The sequence below is a fragment of the Phyllobates terribilis genome, unplaced genomic scaffold, assembly GCF_046119375.1.
Source record: "Phyllobates terribilis strain yellow unplaced genomic scaffold, ASM4611937v1 Scaffold_8__6_contigs__length_399053987, whole genome shotgun sequence".
In the NCBI taxonomy this organism is placed as follows: domain Eukaryota; kingdom Metazoa; phylum Chordata; class Amphibia; order Anura; family Dendrobatidae; genus Phyllobates; species Phyllobates terribilis.
Genome location: NW_027362768.1, coordinates 13,753,241 through 13,771,756, shown reverse-complemented (window position 1 = coordinate 13,771,756; position 18,516 = coordinate 13,753,241).

The window sequence follows — 18,516 nt, the reverse complement described above, 5'->3', positions numbered from 1 at the left end:
CAAATATGCTGCTAACGCCCCACAGGCCGCACTACTAAATTCTCACATTTCATGACTGCTTGTGCTCGAAATGTTGCCTTTTAGACTCGTGGAGACGGAAGCATTCCGCAACCTGAAGGTGGCAGCTGTCTCTCGGTACTTGGTCCCCAGCCGCCATTATTTCTCCTGGTGTGCCGTCCCCACATTACACAAGAATGTCCCAAAACATTAGCCGTGCCCTCAACAACGCCGTTACCGGGAAAGTCCACCTAACCACGGACACATGGACAAGTCCTTGAGGACAGGGATGGTACATCTCACTGACGGCACACTGGGTTAACATAGTGGAAGCCGGGACCCAGTCGGACCTTGGGACTGAACACGTCCTCCCGATAACGAGGATTGCAGGTCCTGGGTCAGTCAGGGTTGCCCCCACATTCTACAGCTCCTGCACCTCATCCTCCTCAGCCTCCTCCTCCTCTTCAGCCTCCATCTCCGAAATGACCACATCAGTCACAAGCTGGAAACACTGCAGCACTGCCTTGGCCAAGCGGCAACAAGCTGTGCTGAAGCTGATATGGTGACAAACTGCACAATCCTGAAGAGTTGTGAGCAGCTCTGAAAGAGCAGACAGATCTGTGGCTCACACCGCTGAACCTACAGCCAGGCATGGTGGTGTCTGACAATGACCGGAACCTGGTGGCGGCTCTGAGGCGAGCTCACACACGTACCATGCCTGGCCCATGTGCTTAACCTCATGCTTCAGAGGTTTCACAGAACCTACCCGGAGCTGCCGGATCTGCTAGGTAAAGTACACCGCCTTTGTGCCCATTTTAGAGAGTCAGCTACAGCTTCCGCCGCCCTTGCAGTGTTTCAGCAGAGTTTGCAGCTTCCATCTCACAGACTGGTGTGTGATGTCCCCACACGTTGGAACTCTACACTGCAGATGTTGGGAAGGATTTGTGAACAGAAGAGGGCAGTTGTTGAGTACCAGCAACAACAAGGCCGTCGGTATTCAGTTCAGATTCCACACGTAAGACCTCAGGAGTGGACGTGCATGTCAGACATATGTACCATCCTCCAAAACTTTGAGGACTCCACCAAGATGGGGAGCGGCGATGATGCCATAATTAGCGTCACCATCCCGCTTCTCAGTGTTCAGAAATGCTCTCTGCTCACAATCAAATAGGATGCACTGCAGGCGGAGCACAATGAGATGGAGCAAGGAACCATACAGGGTGATTACACACAGCCAAGTCTCATCTCATCTCAACATGGATTGGGTGACAATGAAGAAGAGAAGGAGGAGAAGGAAGGACAGGAGCTAGTTTCATGCACTATAGACGGTACTACCTGCACAGCTGTCATACCATCTATTCAGAGTGGATGGCCAGAAAACAGAGAGGAGGAGGAGGAGAGCATGGTCAGTCATCCTCTTGATGAGGACACGGAAGTCTGGCCTGTTAGTAGTCTGGCACGCATGGCTGAGTTTATTTTACGCTGCCTTCCCCATGACCCTCACGTTTTCAAAACTTTGGGTGACAGTCATTAATGGTTAGTGATGCTTACAGACACACCCTACAAGGAGAAATCTATATCTCTTATTCCTGAGGTGGGAAGGTCTACAAAAATGGGGCTGTACCAGAAAGCCCTTGTTGCGGAACTATTAAAAAAATTCCCATCTGAAAATGCTGGCGGCAGAGGGCACACTTTGTTGGACAACCAAGGAGTACAGGCGAGAGAGACACAACTCCAATCCAGCAGAGGCAGGGGATCACAGTCAAAGTTCTGGGAGAGTTTTCTCAGACCCTCCCATCGCACAGGCCCTGAGGCGCGGAGTACTCTCACAAGGATTGCAAAGATTCGGAAGATGCTGAGGGAGTAACTTGCCGACCGTACCAACGTCCTCCGTGATTCCTCTGTGCCTTATAATTATTGGGTATCAAAGCTGGATACGTGGAATGAACTGGCTATCTATGCCTTGGAGGTCCTGGCCTGCCCTGCCTCCAGCATTTTATCACAGCGGGTTTTTAGTGCCGCTGTTGGAATTATAACTGATAAGCACATCCGCCTGTCAACTGAAAATGCTGACAAGCTGACTCTATTTATAAAAATGAACAAGGGCTGGATTGGGCCAGACTTCTCAAAACCACTGAATGATAGCAGCGTAACATAAACTCAAATCCAGTGTCTTTTCTTAGGAGGTTTATTCCCATGCACCTTTTCACACCCAGACATGGGTATACACTTCCTGATTTGGGCTATTTCGCTCTTGTCCTCCTCCATCTCCTCATACTCCACCACCATATCACCAGGGAGAACGTGGTCCGTGATGCAACACCCACATAATTTTTTTAAAGGGTGTTTATGATGCCCGTAAAAAAAGTTTTTATACAGTATGTTCATGTATATCCCCAGGAGTAAATATTTGTCAGCCCATACACTTAGTGCATGGGCATTACAGGTATAGGAGGCCCGCTCCTTTCTAATGGGAACATTTTTTTATGAGGCCCTCCTCCACGTCTCTTCCAAGGGGCAATGAAGTGCCTAAAAATTTTTGGCAGCCGTTGCATTCACTGCATAGGCCAACACTATGGGAGACTCTCTCCTTTCTAATGAGAATTTGTCGTTACCGTGGCCCTGCTCTATGTGTCTTTAAATTCTTAGTGGGGTTTTTCCTAAAATTGGTGAGCCATTGGACTTACTGCATACCCTATAACTGTATAGCAGACTCTCTCCTTTCTAATGGGAATTTGTCGTTACTGTGGCCCTGCTCTACATGTCTTTAAATTCTTAGTGGAGCTTTTCCTAAAATTGTTTAGCCATTGGACTCACTGCATACCCTATAATTGTATAGCAGACCCTCTCCTTTCTAATGGGAACATGTCGTACTTGTTACTGTTGCCCTGCTCTTTTTGTCTTTAAATTCTTAGTGGGGTTTTTCCTAAAATTGGTCAGCCTTTGGACTCAATGCATACCCTATTACTGTATAGCAGACTCTCTCCTTTCTTATGGGAATTTGTCGTTACTGTGGCCCTGCTCTATGTGTCTTTGAATTCTTAGTGGAGTTTTTCCTAAAATTGGTCAGCCGTTGGACTCACTGCATACCCTATAACTGTATAGCAGACTCTCTCCTTTCTTATGTGAATGTGTCGTTACTGTGGCCCTGCTCTATGTGTCTTTGACTTCTTAGTGGAGTTTTTCCTAAAATTGGTCAGCCGTTGGACTCACTGCATACCCTACAACTGTATTGCAGACTCTTTCCTTTCTAATGGGAATTTATCATTACTGTGGCCCTGCTCTATGTGTCTTTAAATTCTTAGTGGGGTTTTTCCTAAAATTGGTCAGCCTTTGGACTCACAGCATACCCTATAACTGTATAGAAGACTCTCTTCTTTCTTATGGGAATTTGTCATTACTGTGGCCCTGCTCTATGTGTCTTTAAATTCTTAGTGGGGTTTTTCCTAAAATTGGTCAGCCTTTGGACTCACTGCATACCCTATAACTGTATAGCAAACTCTCTCCTTTCTAATGGGAATTTGTCGTTACTGTGGCCCTGCTCTATGTGTCTTTAAATTCTTAGTGGGTTTTTACTTAAAATTGGTCAGCCATTGGACTCACGGCATACCCTATAACTGTATAGCAGACTCTCTCCTTTCTTATGGGAATTTGTCGTTACTGTGGCCCTGCTCTATGTGTCTTTAAATTCTTAGTGGGGTTTTTCCTAAAATTGGTCAGCCTTTAGACTCACTGTATACCCTCTAATTGTATAGCAGACTCTCCCCTTTCTAAGGGAATTTTTCGTTACTGTGGCCCTGCTCTATGTGTCTTTAAATTCTTAGTGGGGTTTTTCCAAAATTTTGGCAGCCCTTGCAGTCACAGCATGGGCATTACCACTATAGGAGACCAGCTCCTTTATAATGGGAAATTTTTTTTTACTGAGACCTTCCTCTATGTCTCTTCAAAGGGATATTGGGTTGCGTCCAAATTTTTCGCGGCCCTTGCAGTCACTGGATACTCAATAACAGTATAGGAGACCCACTTGTTAATAATGGGAACAACAAAGCATATCCGGCTGATGGCTCACTTACAATAGCGAGGGCCGACTGCTGGCCTTTTAAGAAGAGTAAGGGCCGTCTGATGGCCCTATAAAAATAGGCTTTATGACTTTCAGAGTGCCTTCTTCATAAATAAAATAGGATGTGTCTGATGATGTGTCACACACCAAATTGCCACATAAGGTTGTAAAATGTTAATATGATATTTCCCGGTGAATGCATTTGTCTTAAAAAATAACGTAAAAAAAAAATACAATAGGATCTTTCTTTAGCATAAAAAACAGCGTCACCAATTTAACCTCAATGTAATCACATTGTTCAGCTCCTGCACCTCCTCCTCCTCCATCTCTGAAATGACCACATCAGTCACAAGCAGACAGCAGTGCAGCACTGCCCTGGCCAAGCGGCAACAGGCTGTGCTGAAGATAACATGCTTAATTCTTAATTGACAAACCGCCCAGTGCTGCAGAGTTGTTGAAAGCTGTAACACAGCATCCTGATCTGTGGCTCTCACCACTGAACATACAGCCAGGCATGGTCGTGTGTGACAATGGGCGGTACCTGGTGACAGAGAAATGTCAGCCAGAGTAGATACAGTTTCCCTCTATGCCAGTCCTTTCACCGAGCAAAATACAACTCTCATCAAAAAAGCTGTGGACTGGCTCCGTACCGTCCCTGGCCCCATTCACCAGTCCACGTGTTTGTGGGTAGGCGGTCCTTCCCAGTAAGTGCACTGGGGAGGGCACGGGTAATGTTGTGGGACCCGTGCTTGTGGAAGGAGGAGACGATACTGGGAAAAATAATGGTGGCTGGGGAACGAGTGTGGATACCCAGTAGCTGCCGACATGAGGTTGTGAAAAGCTTCTGCCTCCATGAGCCTACAAGGCCACATTTCAAATAAAAGCAGCTTTTTAGGACTTTCTGGGAGAAATGACCGCTGGGTAGATATGGTTTCCCAAGTCCTTTCACCAAGCTAAAGAATATGGCTGTGGTGAAATACAGCTCAGCAAAAAAAGCTATGGACTGGCTCCGTACCGTCCCTGGCCACATTCACCTGTCCACGTGTTTGTGGTTAGGCGGTCTTTCCCAGTAAGTGCACTGGGGAGGGCATGGGTAATGTTGTGGGACCCGTGCTTGTGGAAGGCGGAGACGACACCGGGAGAAACAGTGGCGGCTGGGGACCGAGTATGGACACCCAGCTGCCGCCGGCATGAGGTTGTGAAAAGCTTCCTCCTCCATGAGGCTAAAATGCCATATTTCAAGTGCAAGCAGCTGCCCAGAAATCTGGCAGTTTAGTGTTGCGGCCTGTGGGTGGGTGGCTGGCTGCATACTTGCACTTGCATTCCAAGTAACAGAAAACTAAGCAGATGGTGGCCTCTATCATCATCATGGCCTCACCTCGGCACTATGAACTCTCCTGAAGGAGAAGCCAGGGCCAACAGGAGGAGCCTCCAGTTCTCTTGTGGGCCCGTCCAACCCTGCCGAGAAGCAGCCCTGGCTAAGAAAAGTGTGGGGGAAGGTTCCCAGACACTCTATGGCTGCTTTTTTAATGTGGATCGGAGATGCTTATGCATGTTATTTCTTAAACCTCATTGCAGATAAGGCCATTGTCCAACTCTGTATTCATGAAATTAAATGCGCAAAGAAAGATGTTTGTGTGTCAAAGCACCACCGACAAGTGTGAATTGATGTTGGATGTGCTGCCATTGCTTCTGCAACAAGCTGCATTAGAGGACTTCCTGGGAGAAATGACACCCAGGGTAGATACGGTTTCCCTCTATGCCAGTCCTTTCACCGAGCTAAATACAACTCTCAGCAAAAAAAGCTGTTTACTGGCTCCGTACTGTCCCTGGCCACATTCACCTGTCCACGTGTTTGTGGTTAGGCGGTCCTTCACTGTAAGTGCACTGGGGAGGGCACGGGTAATGTTGTGGGACCCGTGCTTGTGGAAGGCGGAGATGATACCGGGAGAAATAGTGGCGGCTGGGGAACAAGTATGGACACCCGGCCGCCGCCGGCATAAGGTTATGAAAAGCTTCTGCCTCCACATTTCAAGTGCAAGCAGCTGTCAAAAATTTGGCAGTATAGTATTGCAACCTGTGGGTGGGTGGGTGGCTGACTGCATACTTTCGCTTGCATTCCAAGGAATGGGGTAGGGACAAATGAACGCTGCACCAGGACAAGGATGTGGATGTTGATTGTTGCAAGTCTGCAACGACAGGTGCATGGCGGGAGGCATCATTGCATGCGCCAAGGATCACTTATGATGGGCACACTTTTAGGCAGTGACCTGGGAGTCAGAAATGCTTCCAGAGGTCTTCCCCATGCTGTTCCCATGTCTTTTCAACACTGTATGCATGTGTCTGATGATGTGTCACAGACCACATGGCCAGATAAGGTTGTAAAATATTAAAATTACATTTCCCAGTGAATGCATTTGTCACGGTTGAAAGCAATGCAAAATTGAAAAAACGCATCAAAAACGCTACGTGTGATCATAGCCCAAGGTGTGGAGGAGTAATTTTGGTTTTGGTTATTTATTTTGCCTTATATACAATTCATTACCGTGGAAAGGATGTTCCTTGATATATTTCCCAGGAAAATCCATTTTGGTTTTGTTTTTGTATGTTTTATTGTGAGTCCGTAAAAGTGGCGTAATACTCTGACAACGTTGTTGACAGCACTGACCTGGGAGTCAGAAATGCTTCCTGGGGTCTTCCCCATGCTACTCCCATGTCATTTGAGCACTGTTCCCCTCGATTTGGGCAATTCTTAGGCCCTCTGCAGACCGCCGGGGGGAGCCGCCTGAAAAATGCTCGAGTTTCCCATAGACTTACATTGGGCTCGTTGCTCGGGTCGAGCACCCAAGTATTCCAATTTGCTCGACCCGAGCAACGAGCACACGAGCATTTTAGTGCTCGCTCATCACTAATGAAAATCCCTCTTGTCTGGCTACAAAAAGCCTTTAGAAGCTGTGATACTTTCAAAAGGGGGTGCTACTAGGTTCTAACCATGCAGGTTGCCCAAACTTTTGCATTGGGCTATTTTTCTTTTCATAATTTTGAAAATGTAAAAGATGAAAATCTATATATGTATTTTTTTGCCTAAAATACAAAGGAAATGTGTCATCTTTAACTTTAGGCCTTTTAGAGATCAATGCATCTTCAACTTGCTTAACTGTTCTCAATAACAATAATTTTGACCAGGGGTGTCCAACATTTTACTGTAAATCAAATGCTACTCATGGGATGTCGATAGGTAAGAGAGCCGTCGGGTTCTGGGTACCACTGACCTGGACCCTGGACCAGAGTCCCGGGAATCAATTCACTAATCCGTAAGAGTAACCATTAAATAATTCAAACAAGAAGAATGAGGACCCTGATAATAAGATCTTATGTCTATATCACTATTGATCTAGTACTTGGAGAATGCAGACTACCTATTCTACCATTAATGTTTTCTAGAGGTTCAAAGATTCTAATTGTTTCAGCCTTTTAAACTCACCTTCTCCAACCATTGCCTATTCTCAACTAACTCTACTCTTATAGAGGAAATGGAAAGTCTATATACTGTACATATACATGAGCACAGGGAAAATATACCATGATCCCAGCCTTTTGTCTCCTTTCCAACTAATACCTTGGAAGGCAAAATAATATTAGTGCTTCAACAATGACATTTTTGCTATAAAAATACCAGAAGTTCTGACAGTAAGGGAAAAAATGTTAGTATGAAGAAATCACAGAAACATTTTGAATTATACTACAGTATGTTTAAGCAAATGTAATAATAAAAAATAATGAATTTTGTCCATCATTAGTGGCTATTTACTTTGGTCAATAATTTTGTTTAATAGATTGGGGTGTGCTAATAATTTCAGCAACAAAAAGAAAGCATATACAAATCATATTCCCCTCATTCCTCTTATGCATTTCTAGCTAGAGCTAATCAAGTGCAGATTATTTGGTATAGTCTAAAATTTCTTATCATTGAAGTTTTTTATACCATTGTCTATTGTGCTGTTGTTGTATATTCTGATTTTGATATACATATATAGGGGGGGCGGACACAAGCAGAAAAGGTCCATTCCAGTCTAATAACTCATCGTAATGCATAATTACCCCTGCTTTGGAGGTGGTAGTGGGCCCCCTTACATCTTGGGCCCTTGTGCAGCTGCACAGGTTGCACCAAACGTATGCCCGCCCCTGCATGCATATTTGCTCTTGGATGCTCAAGTATATTCTAGTGCAATATATACTGTGATGTTTGCTATACACTACTTTGGTTTTATATCTGTACACATGTTATAAAATAATGATTTTTGTATACCTGGATCCTAGTATATTTGTTACTTATTAGAGATGATCAAATCTTTTGAAATTCGAAATCTCCAAGTTCGGAAAATTTTTCCCCAAAATTTGATTTGTGATGTATAAATTTGTAGCGTCTCGCAATAACTACAATTTCCCAGAAAAGATGTGTCATCTAGGATTGTATAAGGTCACCCTTATTAATGTCAAAGTGACCTCACCATAGGAACAGTCTGTGAGCCATTAATGGCTGAATAACACAGCCATCATCTGCTTGCAAAAATGCTGGTTCAGTTTCTGCACCAACATCAAAGAACAGTCTCTGTCCGAAGAAAAAATCCCTATAGACTAACATTGGTCAGCGTGCAATTTGATGTTTTGCTGGATCACACTCTGACCGATAAAATCAGACACCTGACTGAGCTATAAAAAGTGGTGATATAACTCCAACCAAACATAGGGTTGCAGAGTGCTATACTACCTCTAAATCCAAGCAGAGCAAAGTCACCTGAGCAAGGCTTCAAGTGAATTTGTTACCAGGTTTTTGTCACCTAATCCGAGCACAACATAATAAGAGAGACCCTGATGATGTGTCACTAACTGAGCTACTTGCTGTATTTTCAATAAAATTACTGTTTTATCAGCAGGAGATTATCACTAGAAGTCTAGTTAGCTATAATTATATACCCCCCATCCAATAGTTGACAACTTTCTGCCTATGCAGAGTGTACACAAAAAGCTGTCAATAATGGTGAAAGTGGGGTATACGGCTCAGTATTTTGAGTACTGGTAGATCTTCATCAGATCAAACAAAGATTTTATCAAAGCTGCAGCAAGCAGCTCAGCAAGTGACATATCGCTTGAATCAGGGTCTCTGCCCCTATATCATGCTGCTCTCAAATGTAATAGCACAAATCTGGTGACAGATTCCCTTTAAAAAGACCTAGGATGATGACATCAGAATTGCTTGCCTTCCATAATAACATGGCACGGACTAGCGCAGAGGGAGCCAGTCACTGGAGAAGGGAGTAAAGCTCCAGGCTGGAGCTGGTACAGGTGAGTAACAATGTGTAAAGAAGATCGGCTATGTAGTATACAGTATTTATGCAGCATTCATTTCACTATTGTGCATAATGTACTTTACACTATATTGTAAAGATAGGTCAGCTATGTACTTTATTGGGATGATTCTTAAAAGCTTTTACACTACAAATGGCATAAAAGCTTTGAAAATCGCAAAATTTTTGTTCAATGCATAGTTTCGCAAAAATTTTGTGACTTTTGGTGTTTTCATTGCACTTTGGATTAGATCTGCCAAAATGAGTGGAACTGGAGAGGAGCCTTGCTGAGGAAGATGGCTGTGTTACCATCGAATACATCAAATCTGCCGACATTTTCTTTGACAGAATGCTACTCCAGTCTTTGACTGGAGTACCATTTCCAGGGCAGCGAATGGAGGCGCAAGTCACTTACTAGAGGTGCCAAATTCATTAAGTGTTGTGTGCCTCTAAATACATCCAGCGCTTTGTATTCTGTCAAGTCTGGCATGGCGTGAGCGTATGCTACACCAGTTTTGAATCGGTCCTTATATTTACAGAATTTCTTTATTGTTTTAGCGAGCCACACCGTATGGAAACATTACAGTACATGACAGAAACAGCAAACTCCTCATCTTAAAGGTTCATTTCACACATTATAAAAGTAAACTTATGATTTTCCTCTAAACCCAAGTGTTTAGAAGAAAACTTTACACGTTCTGCTGGATGTGGGATTAATAAACTACCCAAATCACAACTTTATACATTCTTTATCTAAGTACCAAATCAAGGACTTGGCTATTTTTTGTCATATCTATTTAACTTGCTGGTGTTGAAAGGCGTGCTATGTCACACAAAAGGTAATATGATTTATGGGTGCCTGACACTGTAATGGATTGTAAATCAATGAAGTCGACAGTTCGTGTCGGATTTGTCCTAATGGTTTGGATAGGATAGGTCAGCAGGGAGATTATTGGACAAAATTATTACAGATTGGAGACTTGTCAAAGTCTTGAATGACTTACTGGCAATGTAACAAGTGCCACTATAACCCTATTACTGTCTTTGCCAATGTAAGTAGTCTACAAAGAATACAAAACAGTGTAATAGACAAAGCCTTATACATAAGAGACCTTGTGTGCAATACCGCAATGTGTATGTTTCTATAGATCATATTCATGGGCGACAACTACAAACTAGATGGGTATATACTAGAGTATAAAATAAAAAATTGTCCCATTGACTACAAACAATGAAACTGCAACTAGGTCACTGTGTATATGTAACAGTTTTCTTCCAAAATGTGAATAAGTAACAGACTGGCTGGTATGTGAGTGTCACCAAGATAATGCTCTGCTTTTTTCTTCTGTAACAGAGGTGTTAAAGGATCTACGGATATGTTTACATTAGCATATCCATCTCTGGAAGCTAACTGCACTGGGAAATAGGTAATTCATAACCTGAACATTTTCATCCTAGGAAAAACCTGCAGGACGCATTTAAATGAACATCCGTCTCTGGGGAAAGCTGAGATATTTGCTATTGGGCCCAGTCTGAAAGGAAGGTCAAATATTCATCAGCCCTTTATTATGAAGGCACCGAAAGCTCTCTGCAGAGCTGTGTTCTGTGCAGTCCATCATCAGGCAAATCCACATTGGGTTTCATAATGCAGATTTAATGCATCAAGTGTGGGAGCAAAACGGCACTGTGATATTGTAAATAGTATGTGCGAGGCTTTATCCAGCCTGTGTACATAAAATGCCAAAATGTAACCCTCGTCCTGCCAGAGCTATCCTGTTGTCTAATGCAACATTCCATTGCCAAAAGAACTGTCCATACAGAGGATTATAACTAGAGTTGAGCCACCCCCGTAGTGTTCGAGTTCAGTTCGGTTCGTCGAACACCCGTATGTTCGCCGAACTGTTCGTCGAGCTGTTCGTCGAACACCGTCGAACACAGTTAAAATCAATGGCAGGCAAACAAAAACACATAGAAACACATAGAAAACACATAGAAAACACTTCAAAGGTGTCCAAAAGCTGACAAACTGCTCAGAAGACACAACTAACACATGAAAAAGTGACAAGTACATATAGTCATGCGAAAAGAAAAGAGGTGGAGGAGTAAAAGGAGGGGGAGACACAGATATAGGCATGTCATGCCCTTCTAAAACCAAAAAAGTGCGAAGCTGACACGGCCAGTCCGATCCTGCCCGTGCGACCTCCGTGTCTCCGGGTTTGTGCCAGAGCCGCGGTGGACCCTGACGGCCAGCCCCCCTCTCCCAATACTGGTGCCTGTCCGCTGGTGGGTCGAGCGAGCACCCCTGCGGTGTAGGCAGGTCTAATCTTTTTCATTTAAATTGTCTCTCTAATTTGAATGAGTACACTTTAAATCCTTTTACAAGGATCTATTGAAGGGCAAGTCTCATGCCAGCAGCCGCGGTAATTCCAGCTCCAGTAGAGTCCACTAAAGCTGCTGCAGTTAAAAAGCTTTTATAAGGATCGAGCTTGGCGGTCTATTTACTTTGAAAAGATTAAGTGTCCAAACTACAGGTGGTGTAGCTTGCTTAACAGCTGGGATAATCCGCTGACTGGCAGACACTGCTACTAGGCACAAAGTATTTCCTGGGCTAGATGCAGTTAAAAATTTGTAATTAGATACTATCGTTGGATGCTGAGAAAGCATTCCATAGAGTCTCCTGGCGCGCCATATATTATTCTCTTAAAAAGCTTGGGGTAGGGGTCTAGGGGACCCTTTTATAGGCAAAATCACGGCCCTGTATCGCAACATGTCACCTAGGCTAAAGATAAATGGAACATTTTCATCACCTTTCATAATCACCAATGGGACAAGGCAGGGATGTTCTCTGTCCCCTCTCTTATACATCCTAGTGATGGAGCACCTGCTCTCATCAATTCGCCATAACCCCAATATTAGGTGGATTGAGGTGGGAGGCACCGAGTACAAGTGCTCTGCATTTGCTGATGATGTCCTAGTATATATCACTCAATCACATATATCCATCCCTGCTGTTATGGCTGAAATAGATCACTTTGTTACATGGTCAAATTTTAAAATCAATGCAGCGAAGTCTGAGGCCCTCGATGTCTCCCTCCCCAAATCCATACAGGATTCCATCCAGTCCAACTTTCCCTTTGCCTGGCCCTCACAGGGTATCAAATACTTAGGAATTCCTATTCATAGAGACCTCTCCCATCTATGTTATCTTAATTTTGGGCCCTTTATTGAACAACTCCATACAGACCACGGTTGGCAAGTTAGAACTGTAAGATTCACTACGTGAACCACTGGTGTTTTGTGGAAAAGCACATGTACACTGTGTTCCAAATTATTAGGCAAAAAGTGTTTAGGAGTGATAAGGTAAGAATTTTTTTGTTTGTCAGTTAAACTCATTGATGGTGATGTGTGTCATGGCTCTTTATATCACTGTAAGCAATTGCAGACACCTGCGCTAATTAGTTTGGCAGGTGTGTCCAATGAAAGGCAAGACTACTTAAGAAGGCTGTCCCACATTATTAAGCAGCCTACATTTTCTGCCAAAATGGGAAAGAAAAAGGATGTGTCAGCTGCTGAGAAGCAACAAATTGTGGAGTGTTTAGGTCAAGGCATGACTACAATAAACATTGCCAAGTCACTTCATCCTGATCATCGCACAATCAAGAAGTATGTAGCTGATTCACAGTACACACGTGTGCGTGCTGATAAGGGAAAATTGAGGCCTCTTTCCTACCGGCAATTACGTCAGGTTAAAAGAGCAGTGGCAAAAAAGCCTTGTCATAGCAACAGACAAGTTTTTGAAGCTGCTGGTGCCTCCAACGTCCCCCGAACAACAACATGCAGGGTCCTTCAGAGGTTGAAGCTGTGCGTAAGCCATCCTGTCGACCTCCTCTATCCACTGTACACAAGCAGAAATGGCTCCAGTGGGCCAAACAATACATGAAGACTGACAAAAAAACTGTTTTGTTCACTGATGAGTGCCGTGCAACGCTCGATGGTCCAGATGGATGGAATGGAGGATGGTTGGTTGATGGACACCCCATGCAAAGATGGTTACGGCGCCAACAAGGAGGAGGTGGAGTAATGTTTTGGGCTGGATTCATGGGGAGAGAGATTGTTGGCCCCTTTAGGATCCCTGAAGGGGTAAAGATGAACTCCATAATGTATGTGGAGTTTCTCAAACAGCACTTCCTGCCATGGTTCATGAAGAAGAACCGTGTATTCCGCAGCAAGATCATTTTCATGCATAATAATGCACCGTCTCATGCTGCACATAACACATCTGCATCTCTGGCTGATATGGGCATAAAAGGGGACAAACTTATGGTGTGACCCCATGCTCCCCTGACCTCAACCCCATTGAGAACCTCTGGAGCATCATCAAAAGGAGTGTCTATGATGACGGGAGGCAGTTCACATCTAAGCAACAGCTCTGGGAGGGTATTCTGTCCTCATGCAAAACAATTGAAGCAGAAACCATCCAAAACCTGACAAATTCAATGGACGAGAGAGTTCAGAAGCTTCTTTCGAACAAGGTGTCCTATGTGCAAATGTAACATCACCTAGAATAAAGTTTTGAGTTGAAAACTGTTTGATTTCAGTTTCTAATAACCTGCTAATGCTTATAGTTTCAAAAATGACCATTTTTTGTTCTTTATTAAAATGAAAAGGTTGATCGAAGAGTGTGGGGGATCTAAGAGTGTGGCAACCCAGTAGTCAGGATTATTTCGAATTCTGACAATCTGAGGGTGATGTTGCAGGTAGTGCAGCAAGAAGGCACTCATGTGTCTTCCGCATCTAGGAGCCCCAAAATTATTTTCCGGGCTAGATGCAGCTAAAAATTATTATTAATTTGAAAGCTGGTGGATCTTAGTATAGATGGCCTAATAGAATCAGTACTGCAAACTGCTACAAGGCCCAAATTATTTTCCAGCCAAGATACAAATAAATATGATTAGTAATTTTAAATCTGGTGGAGTTTAGTATAGATGGCTTAAGAGAATCAGTACTGCAAACTGCTACAAGGCCCAAATTATTTTCCAGCCAAGATACAAATAAACATGATTAGTAATTTTAAATCTGGTGGAGTTTAGTATAGATGGCCTAATAGAATCAGTACTGAAAACTGCTACAAGGCCCAAATTATTTTCCAGCCAAGATACAGATAAACATGTTTAGCAATTTTAAATCAGGTGGAGTTTAGTATAGATGGCCTAATAGAATCAGTACTGCACACTGCTACAAGGCCCAAATTATTTTCCAGCCAAGATACAGATAAACATGATTAGTAATTTGAAAGCTTAAAGCGGTTGGTGAGGTGATTTTAACAAATCATCAAGCTTTTACTCTCCCCAGGATGACACAGGGGTAGAAAAGTCCTTTCTGATCCATGATTTGTTCATCTTTATGAATGTGAGTCTGTCTACATTATCAGTGGAGAGCCACGTGCGCTTATCTGTCAGCACACCACCAGCAGCGCTGAACACACGTTCAGACAGAACGCTGGCTGCGGGACATGACAAGATCTCCAAGGCGTAAGTGGGGAGCTCCGGCCATTTATCCAGATTGGAAGCCGAAAAAGAGCAAGGGTCCAGTGACACAGTCATGGCTTCAATGTTTACTTGGAGATACTCCAGTACCATCATCTCTAGGCGTTGACTATGCGTCAGACTTCTTGTCTCCTGTGGCCTTGCAAAGGATGGGCTAAAAAAGTGGTGAAATGATTCCGCAAAATTGATGTTACCAGCAGATATTGTGGTTCTGTTATGTTTTGAGTGCGGAACACTCGACGGTCCCACGGTTGGCAAGTTGGAACTGTGAGATTCACTACGTGCACCACTAGTGTTTTGGGGAAAAGCACATGTAAGATTCTGCAACAGTCTCTGCTGATACTCCTGCATGCGTGCATCCATTTCTATGGCAGCAATAATTTCTGCAAATTTACTTTTGTACCGGGGATCTAACAGTGTGGCAACCCAGTAGTCAGGATTATTTCTAATTCTCACAATTCGAGGGTCATGTTGAAGGTAGTGCAGCAAGAAGGCACTCATGTGTCTTGGGCATCCAGGAGCACCAAGTCCCTGTTGTGTTGTTGGCGAGGTAACAATCATGCTTTCTTCCTCTGCTCTCTCCCCCCAACCTCGCACAGCAGAAATGTGATCAAGGTCTCCCTCATCTGATGAGTCTTCCATCAGTTCGTCCTCCACTTCTTCCTGTGCTCCTGCACCTTCCTCACTAGTTTGGCTGCTACCATGCGCCCTGGTAAAACCATCTCCCCCACCCTCACATGCCTGCCACCTTGGTGCTGCCGACCGTCTGGACCTTGCAGATGTTAGCCCTTCCGCATTCAACTCCTCCTCTTTTACTTCCTCCACCTCCTCTTGTGCCACCACCTACCTCCGAATTCTGTTTAACATGTGCTAAAGCATGTAAATCACCGGAATAGTCATGCTGAAAATGGCATCGTCGGCACTAAACATCTTCGTCGCCATTTCAAAACTGTGCAGAAGGATGCATAGGTCCCTGATCTGAGACGACTCCTCCAGAGTGATTTGCCCCACCTCTGGATCCCGTTGGCCCAGGCTATACATCAGAACATATTGCACCAGGGCTTGTCAGTGCTGCCACAGTCGCTGCAACATGTGCAGAGTTGAATTCCACCAGGTATGCACATTGCATTTTAGCCGGTGAAGTGGCAGGTCCAACGACTTCTGTAGAGATGTAAGTCGCTGAGCAGCGGGATGCGAACGGCGGAAGTGAGCACACAGCGACCGTGCCCTCTGCAGAAGGCCATCTAGTCCAGGATAGTGGGCTAAAAATTGCTGGACAATCAGGTTCAACACGTGAGCCATACAAGGCACATGTGTGACATTGCCCCGGCGAAGAGCCGCACCCAGGTTTGCAGCATTGTCGCACACGGCCTTCCCTGGTTTCAGGTCCAGTGGAGACAACCATTCATGAAACTGGTTCTCCAGAGCTGACCACAACGCCTCAGTTGTGTGACTCACATTTCCCAGACATTTCAAAGTAAAAACTGCCTGATGACGTTGAGCCCTGCTGCCAGCTTAGTAAGGAGGTGTGCAGGATACCTTCTGCACACTTAGAAAGCTTGTGGCATGACCAGACCGGCTTTGGGTGCAGGTGCAGGACCGAGAGGAGGTTGAGGAGGCAGAAGCAGTGGAGGAACTCCGAGATAAAGAGGATTGACGCACAACTCGTGGGGACGGCAAGACTTGGACAGTAGCCCATTGTCCTGCTCTCACCATAGTTACCCAGTGCCCAGTCAGCGACATGTAACGCCCCTGTCCATGTCTACTCGTCCAAGTGTCTGTGGTGAAATCCACCGTCACACACAGAGTTTCTCAAAGAAGCGGTGATGTTGTGTGCGACATGCTGGTGGAGCGCAGGCACACCTTTCTTGGAGAAGTAGTGCCGACTGGGCATCTGGTACTGGGGCACTGCGACAGACATAAGGTCTCGAAAATCCTCTGTGTCCACTAGGCGGAAAGGCAGCATTTCTGTAGCCAAGAGCTTGAAGATGGTGAAATTCAACCTCTTAGCTTTCTCATGGCTAGGAGGAAATGGTCTTTTACTTGTCCACATCTGAGGGACCGAGGGCTGGCTGTTGTGCTTAGACGGGGTTGAGAAGGGTGTCCCCGGCAAACTGCCGGTCTGTGAGGAAGAAGCAGGCGGACATGTTAGGTTGCCTTGATCCAAAGGTGGTGCTATCGATGTCGGATAGCGCTGAACACCAGCTGGTGTTATCTCCTCCCAAGAAAATGATGACCTGCCAATCACGCTGGCTGTTGCTGGTAAAGAGGTGGCAGGTCTGCGTCCCAAAACAGGTGTGACTGCTGTCCCTCCTGTCACAGAGGATGAAGAGGCCGCGGATGCACAAGATGTGGCAGACGGTGGTTGGTCCGGCCGGCTAGGCAACATTGTAGCAAAGTGAGCTTCCCACTGCAACTTATGCTTCATATCCATGTGCCGGATCATGCATGAAGTACTCAAACTTTGTATTTTTTGGCCTCTACTTAGCTTTTGCTGACAAATGTTACAGATAGCACAAGTTGGGTCATCCTTATCGATATGAAAACATGCCCAGGCTATGCAAGGCTTAGCACCCATGCGACCTGAAGAGCCACCACGACTTGTGGTCAGAGGCAGAGTTGTGTTTGAGGATGCAGTTGTTGACGTGCTTCCAGTACTACGTCTCTGTCCAGGAAGGTGCAACCTGACCTCGTCGTCACTAGCATCCTCCTCCACCTCCTCTGCTGACCTCATCTCTTGGCTGACTGTGGGTTGACAGTAAGTGGGATCTACAACCTCGTCATCATCACCCTGTGTGTTATCACACCCGTCGTCCTCAGAGCCAACCTCTTCCTGCCGTGACAAAAAACTCAAGTTGTCGCTCCAATCAGGTATTTGAGTCTCATCATCGTCTTCCTCATTGTCTCCACCAACAGGAGTTACAGTTTGGGAACGAGGGTCTACATTATGGTCAGAACCTTCTGCGTCTGGTCCTGGATCCGACTCATAAAGATTCTGGGCATCAGTGCAGATCATTTCCTCGTCTGGATTCACAGAAGCTCTGGAGCCAACCTCTGATTCCCAGGCTATAGTATGAGTAAACAACTCTGCAGACTCAACCATCTGTTCTACCCCATACTCAGACGGGCAGCTGGAGACTTGGGAGCTGTGAGGAAGCAAGTGTGATTGGGGTGACACCTCTGAAGAGTGGAGTATTTGTGATGTTGAAGTTGAGGTGGAGGAGAGCCCACTTAAAGGAGCACTTGATATCCGTTGAAGCACCTGCTGTTTTTGTGCCTCATCTGGAATTTGTAGCAATTGGCGTGGCCGTAAGAAAGGGATCTTATCACATTGTCCGCTAAAAGAAGTAGACATCTTTGTTTGGCTGGAAGATGGTCTTTCTTCTGCAGATGTTACTGTTGCTTTAACAAGTACCCAACGGACACAACCTTTTTTTACCCTCCCAACACGCCTATTCCCCTTTCCACCAGCAGCAGGCCTTTTTCGAATCATTTTGGTGGTTAACTAATTGACAACTCTGGAGTTGTTTGCACAAAAGACAATGGATGGGAACCAAGCAGAGCT